We start from the raw sequence: 7,787 nt of genomic DNA, 5'->3' as shown, positions 1-7,787 counted from the left end.
TGGATCAAAGCGTCATTCTTTTCCATGTATGCTTTCAACAAGTTCTCCAAACTATTTAATGACTCAGCTTGAGCTGGTTTTGAAGCTTACTGATTAAACCCTTGAGATTGGTTGGATCTATGCTGTATAAAGTTATTGTTTGGTCCATTTCCTTGTTTGCTCTAAGAAAAGATGGGGTGATTATGCCATGAAGAATTATAAAAGTTGGATGGGGTCCTTGTCCACTTCTATTTTGATGTTGGTTTCCCACATAGTAAACTAACTCGGGATTCAATGAGTAATTCTCAAAAGAATGACCTTCCCTACAATCCACACAGGAAACTACTTCAAATGGGATTGGTGGTTGAGCTACAAAATTATTAACACTATCAGCGGTAAACAGCTTTAACATAGAGGAAATAGATGATACCTGAGCTGATAGCGAAATGAGGGCGTCAACTTATAGACAATACCTGAGCTGATAATAAAGTGAGGGCGTCAACTTCATGAACTCCGGCTACACGTCTTCCTAAAGCTGTTCGATTTGTTGGCTATTGATAGTTATAACTCACGATCCTCTCGATGATCTCATAAGCCTTATTATAAGACTTAGACAAAGTTACACCATTCACAGAAGCATCTACCATCAACCTTCTATGTGCTTTGAGACTATTATAGAATGTCTCCAATTGGATACAATGAGGAATCCCATGATGAGGACACTTATGTAGTAACTCCTTGATTAGCTCCCAAGCCTCATACAAAGACTCGTCATCCAATTGTTGGAAGGTTGTGATCTCGTTCCTCAACTTAGCGTTTTTGCTAGGCGAGAAATACTTAACCAAAAATCTCTCCGCTAATTCTTGCCATGTAGATATAGAACTTGGTGGCAATGAATTGAGCTATGCTCATGCTTGATCTCACAACGAGTACGGAAACAAATTTAACCATAGTGTGTCTTCAGTCACACCGGCTATCTTGAACGAATCACTCCCCTCCATAAACAATCGAAGGTGGAGATGTGGATCTTCCATGGGCATACCACTAATTGGCCCACCACTTGGAGCATTTGAAACATTACTCGTTTCAATTCGAATTAGGTTGCCTAAATATCTGGCCTTCTAGTTCCTAGATTTAACTCATTGAAAAGTGGCACATCATATTTTCTGATTCATCGATCCATATCATCGGCAATAAGGATGGGATTTCGTACATGTTCAGCTTCATCACCTTGGTCTTGATTTTGATTTCCAAGGTCCATCTCATTCTATCTCTAAGCTATCCGTTCACATCTTTTTTGTCTAAAAATTCGCTCTATTTTAGGGTATACTAGGAGTAAATCGATAATCCAATCTATGCTTATAAACATCTGAAACGAAAATTAAAAAATTAAAAAGAAAAAGTTAGTACTGTTAGAAATAACCAAATTAAAAATAAATAATTTCACAAAAAATGACTATGGCAACAGTTGATAATCCCCGGCAACAGCGCCAAAAACTTGTAACGCTCGGGTCTGTGCAAGTGTACACAGTCGTTATCAAGTAATAAGTAAGTATTGAGTTATCGTCTCCACAGGGATTGTATTCGTGCTAAGTCACTCAATTATAAAAATATTATTAACAACTTGGTAAATAGAAACACAATTTGATTTGGAAGTATTGATTAAAACTATGTAAAATTAATCTAGGTGCAATGATCCCTAATGTGATTTATCCTAACATGCAACTCTATGAATGAATAGATTTGAGCAGAATTAACACAATAAGAAACAATTATGACATAAATAAGCTAGGACAATTACTTTAATTAAACTCAAATTATTATCAACATGCTTCTCAATATTCGGAAAAACATTCCATGACAACTTGATCTTTCATGAGTAAGAAAACCACATTAGGTCCTTTCGGAATCCTTTACATAGTAAATACACATTTTACTGATTCATTTTTACTAAGGGTTTCTTAGTATTCGTGTAAGGTAACAGGGATGTGTTAGGTTTGAAACAATTTAATCACACAAATATAAAAACTATGCAGATAACAGAGCTTGGTTAGGGTTGTTATGCAACCTCTAATTTAATCGGGTTAGGATCAAAATTGAGCATGCACATTTCAATTATGTGTCTATTAGTCATCGTCTAGTTAGGATCACTCAGCTAATTCAGGTGCATTTCAATCACGTATGAACGAAATACAGACTTGATTTTAATTGAAAACATGATCGATTGAGGCACAAATTTTAGAAGCATGAATCAAATAATTATCATTTAATCAAAGCAATCATCCTAACTCAAATAAAATTAAGCTATCATTGTTGTAAACAAGAACAGTGAACACATAGCAAACATTCTTGAATTAAATTAAAGAAAAGAAAGATTAAACCCAAATCAAATTGGCTGTCACCCAAGACTCGGACTGACGAGGGCTCATTCGTTCCTTCACTTTGCTCCTTTATTGATGGCTCTCCGTGGTGGCCGACCAAGGGCTCTTTAAGATGCTAATTTTCTAAAAATCCTTATGCAGAGATGATTATAGGTGTGAGGGAGAAAGAAAGCTAAAAGAGTTGAGAGAGGAGAGAATAATGAATGAGTGAGGGATGATTAGAAAAGTGAGAAATAGGGTCTTATTTATAGGTGAGGCAAGGGAGCTAGTTTGCTAAAAATTGGAGTGTCTGTAACACCCCTATCCCGTAACCGTCGCTGAAATAGGTAAGGGGTGTCACCGGACAGACAGAGCATTTCTGAACAACACAGATTCACAAATATCATATAACATTAATACATTTGCATTCATCAACAATTCATCCATTAAGATGGTCTACGAGACCTAAAACATACATTTAGGGAAGGTCGGGACTAAACCGAGCACATCCAGAATTTTCAGAACTTAATCAAACTTTTCAAAACTGACAAAGTCACACACCCGTGTGACTAGGCCGTGTGAATCACATAGGCACAAGACACGCCCATGTGGTCCAATGTGCCAAAAAGAGGTCCTATACTGACTTTTTAACACGGCCAATAGACATAGTCGTGTGCCATGACCGTGTAAAATTTAGTAGCTACTGACTTTTTCACACGGCCAAAAGGCACGCCCGTGTTCCCTGGTCGTGTGGCACAATGCATGCTTGGTTTAAGCCAATTTGCCACCCCTTATGGTTCCAATCCTACAAGCATTAATATGTAACATTTATACCAACATTTCCAACCAATTCCATGCTCAGCTATGACCAAAACACATTAGAACATGGCACATTACCACATACACCAAAACAATACACAAACATATCATTTGCTAGACAATTCAAATGGCATAACTTTTATACAATTCAAAACTTAATACATAGACATGCTAGCCTATACATGCCATACTTAGCAATATTTACACTTCAATAGTACCGAAAATGAGTTCGATAGTGTGGTGACGATCCTCGACTATCCCCGAGCCTTCAGTAGCTACGATAACTAAAAAACAGACAGAAATCACACACAGTAAGCTAAAAAGAGCTTAGTAGGCCAAATTCAATGGATCAAATTACTAAAGTATATGTAGTACAAAACAACACTAAGAATTCATAACCATTTCTCAGAGTAGTCATAAGCTTAACCATGCTTGTTTATTTGTATTCATATCATATTCATTTCCATGATTTCAAACCTACTTCGCATTCGCTATTTCACAGAAACAGAGCCTTTCATATTCAGAAATTGAGTACGATATAAACGTACCTGTATAGATTATACATTTCATATATTCCTTTCCATATCTCGTACTTTGTCATCAGACGGTTTAGAAATGATATAGATGCTCATAAATGGGTATAATGCCAATGTCTCGGACGTGGTCTTACATGTAATTCAGTATTGATGCCTCTGTCCCAGATAGGGTCTTATACGAAATCAGATATGATGCCGATGTCCCGGACATGGTCTTACATGTAAATTTCAATTCGATGCCTATGTCCCAGACATGGTCTTACACGATAATTTAGATTAATACCAACATTCTCTTAAAGGCATACAAAACTTTCCAAATACTAGCATATTATCAAAGTTTACTCAAAATCTATTCATCAGGCTCTCAAGGCCGTCCAATACAGTTTACAATTTATATACACAAAATTTATTCAATTAACATGTAATTGTAATTTGACTTACCTCGTACAGATTTAGGATGAATCGAGTCAACTATTCAACTACTTTAGACTTCCCTCGATCTAAATTCGATTTTCTTTGTTCTCGATCTAATACAATTCAAATTCAATAATTCAATAATTCATTTCATTCAAAATAATCCATGAACACATAATTAGGGCACTTTACATTATAGCCCTTACATTTTCACACTTTGACAATTTAGTCCATTTTTCACAAAATCACAAATATGCAAAATTTACCAAGATTAAAGTTTGGCCGAATATACATGGCTTCCATACAAGCCTAAATAACATATTTAATTCACAATTTAGTCCTTCAAAACCTCATTTTCACAATTTAGCACAATTAGCTCATTTCATCAAACATTCAAGAACAAAACATATAACCCATCTAACAAGACTTCATAATTTATCCAAAAACATCACAAAACTCATGATATCAACAATGGCATTTAATGAAATCTTTAACAGAAATAGAAATTCAGACATGGGCTTTGAAGAACACGAAGCAACGATCATAGAAACGTAGAAATTATCAAAAATGGGCAAAAACACATACCTTAATTGAGCTTTAATCTAGCCGAACCCTAAATGCTTATATTTCTTTTCTTTCTCTTTGAATTTTGGCAAGAACAAAGTGAAAATAGCCATTTGCATGCTTTGTTTTATTATAATAAACATTATATCCATCTTTTACCATTTTGCCCATAGCATATATTATTGAATTTTTACCAACTAATGTTCATAATTGTCCATGCATTATTACAATGGTCCGATTGCATCATAAGTACCTCTCATTTATAAAGCCAAGTCAAATAAGAACTTTAACTATTAGCATGCAACTTTTGCATTTTACGCGATTAAGTCCTTTTTTTCGTAATTAAACACAGAAACAAACAATTTAAATGACAGAAGTTTCACAGATATAAATTCACATATCGCAGACACATAAAATAATATTAAAATATTTTTTAGACTCGAATTTGTAGTCCCGAAACCACTATTTCGACTAGGGTCAAAACCGGACTGTTATAGTGTCCATCATTTGAAACTTCATCCAAGGGTGGTCGACCATGGTTTGTGGAAGTGTGGCTGATTTTTTCTTGATTTAAGTGCCACAACATCATCAGGAACAAGATTCGATCAATTGCAAATCTCTGGGTAAATCTCTGATTTCTTCAACTCTTCAAAGACCTTGCGTAAATAAAGCAAAATTTGATTTATGAACATCCATATGCAGCCGAATTTTGGGTTGACTTGGTCCTCCATTTGGATGGTTTTGTAATCAAAATAAAGCTCTCATACCTGTCCAAAAGTAGTAGATAATTTAGAGGACCAAAGATATAATTTAACCACTTTAATTAATCAATTTACTTAATTAATTAAAGCCTAATTTATTAATGAAATATATCAAAATAAATTATTAAATATCACTTTATATTTTATTATTTAATTTAATCATGCATGGCCCACTTTATAGCTTGAAAATATAATATGCTCAAATTAATATAAAAAAGTCATTTTCTGCATGAAAACTATATAATAAAACATAAAATCAAATTTTAATAATTTCTATGTCCCAATTTCATATTTTCATATATTTCATTAATTTATTAAACAATTACTTGATGTTAACAACAAATTTAAGTAAAAATGTGATGAATTATTTAGGAAAAATCCTCTATGATTTTCAGTTTAGAATAGCAGAGCTTGGTTAGAGTTGTTATGCAACCAGCAATTTAATCAGGTTAGGATCTAAATTGAGTATGCACATTTCAATTATGCTCCACTAGCCATCGTCTGGTTAGGATCTCTCAACTAATTCAGGTGCATTTCAATCACGTATGAATAAAATACAGACTTGATTTTAATTGAAAACATGATCGATTGAGGCATAAACATCATAAGCATGAATCAAATAAATATTATTTAATCAAAGAAATTAGCTTAAATAGAATTAAGCTAGCATTGTTGTAAATAAGAAAAAAGAACACATAGCAAACATTTTTAGATTAAATTAAAGAAAAGAAAGATTAAACCCAAATCAGAGTGGCTGTCACCCAAGACTCTAACTGACAAGGCTCCTTCACTCCTTTGCTTTGCTCCTTTGCTGATGGCTCTCCAAGATGGCCGACTAAGGGCTCTTTAAGAGGCTTAATTACTAAAATCTATATAAAGAGATGACGCTAGGCGTTGTGTAACACCCCGTACCCGAGACCGTTTCCGGAGTCGAACACGAGGTGCTAACAGACTTAATTCATTTATTTTCTTGGTCCATTTTAAAAATTTCCAGACAAGCTGGTTAACTGCGTCACTGTCACCTTAAAAATCATATCTTGAGTTACAAAACTCGAAAACCAGTTTCGTAAATTTTTCCTGAAACTAGACTCATATATCCATCTAAATATTTTTTTCTAGAATTTTTGGTCAGGCCAATTAGTACATTTTATTAGTTAAAGTCTCCCCTATTACAGGGTTCGACTATTCTGACCTTCATGCATTACGACTTGGATATCTCCCTGTACAGGGCTTCAATACTTGTGCCGTTTGTTTCTAAAGAAACTATACTCGAAAAGGAATCTATACATATATGGCATGACTTCTAACTATCTCTGGTTAATTTATAATGAATTTCCTAAGTCCGAACAGGGAATCCAGAAATTGCTCTGGCCCTGTTTCACGAAAACTCTAAAATCTCATAAAATATTGTTCATATGATCGTTTCATTACTTTCCTATGAAAATAGATTCATCAAGGTTAAATTACATAATTTATTCACTATTTAATTCCATTCCTACTATTTTTAGTGATTTTTTCAAATCCACACAACTGCTGCTGTCAGCATCTATTTTTAAGGTAAACTTTACCTATTTCATGGTTTTCCATGAATCAACTAGAGTTTGTCATACATAGCATCAAAATAATTGTAATTAACCATTCCCAATGGCTAATCGTTACCAAACATTTCCATACCTCTTAATGAACAACATACAAAACGATTATAATGCTATGCTCAAAGTGTATATAAGCCATTTTCGCATGGCTATCCAAATTTATACAAAACCAAAGGGTACATGACCAACAACAAAAAGGGTAGTCCTATACATGCCATTTTTAGAGTTCAACCAAAAGTATACCAAAAGGGCTTTGATAGTGTGGACGACTTCGACTTCGACAATCCCGAGTCCGATAGCTGATGAACCAAAATCTATAAAACAGAGAATCAAAGAAACGGAATAAGCATTTAATGCTTAGTAAGTTTTGAGCAATGAAATTAGGCACAACTGAAGTATAGCATTCATATAACTAAACGGATAATCTCATATACACATATTTTCAAAAATCAGTCCTACTTCACATTTCCAACCCTTATATTCATACATAAGGGATCAACTTAACCAAAGGCCGGAAGCTCATTAATCGACTGAGCGAATAATATTTAAACGGAATCACTACTCAAATGCATATACGAAACGTACCTCATCGTTGGGATTTTACGAGCGTATTAATTGAAATTATTGCAGCAAGATCGCTCATTCCCAACCAAGTACCTTCGGGGTTTAGCCGGATATAGCTACTCGCTCAAATGCCTTCGGGACTTAGCCCGGTTATAGTAACTCGCACAATTGCCTTCGGGACTTAGCCCGGTTATT

At 34.5% G+C, this 7,787-nt stretch overlaps 1 non-coding gene across 1 annotated transcript; it reads left to right on the top strand.

Annotated features, from left to right (window-relative positions):
* Positions 1–684: 684 nt before the first annotated feature.
* Positions 685–791, top strand: LOC121229835 (small nucleolar RNA R71). The gene has a single exon (XR_005927791.1). It is a non-coding gene; the product is annotated as a small nucleolar RNA R71 (small nucleolar RNA).
* The last annotated feature ends 6,996 nt before the right edge of the window (positions 792–7,787 follow it).

The sequence above is a fragment of the Gossypium hirsutum genome, chromosome A05 (genome assembly GCF_007990345.1).
Source record: "Gossypium hirsutum isolate 1008001.06 chromosome A05, Gossypium_hirsutum_v2.1, whole genome shotgun sequence".
NCBI lineage: Eukaryota > Viridiplantae > Streptophyta > Magnoliopsida > Malvales > Malvaceae > Gossypium > Gossypium hirsutum.
The sequence above is the reverse complement of the archived record's forward strand: the minus strand, read 5'-3'. Positions and strand labels throughout refer to the sequence as shown.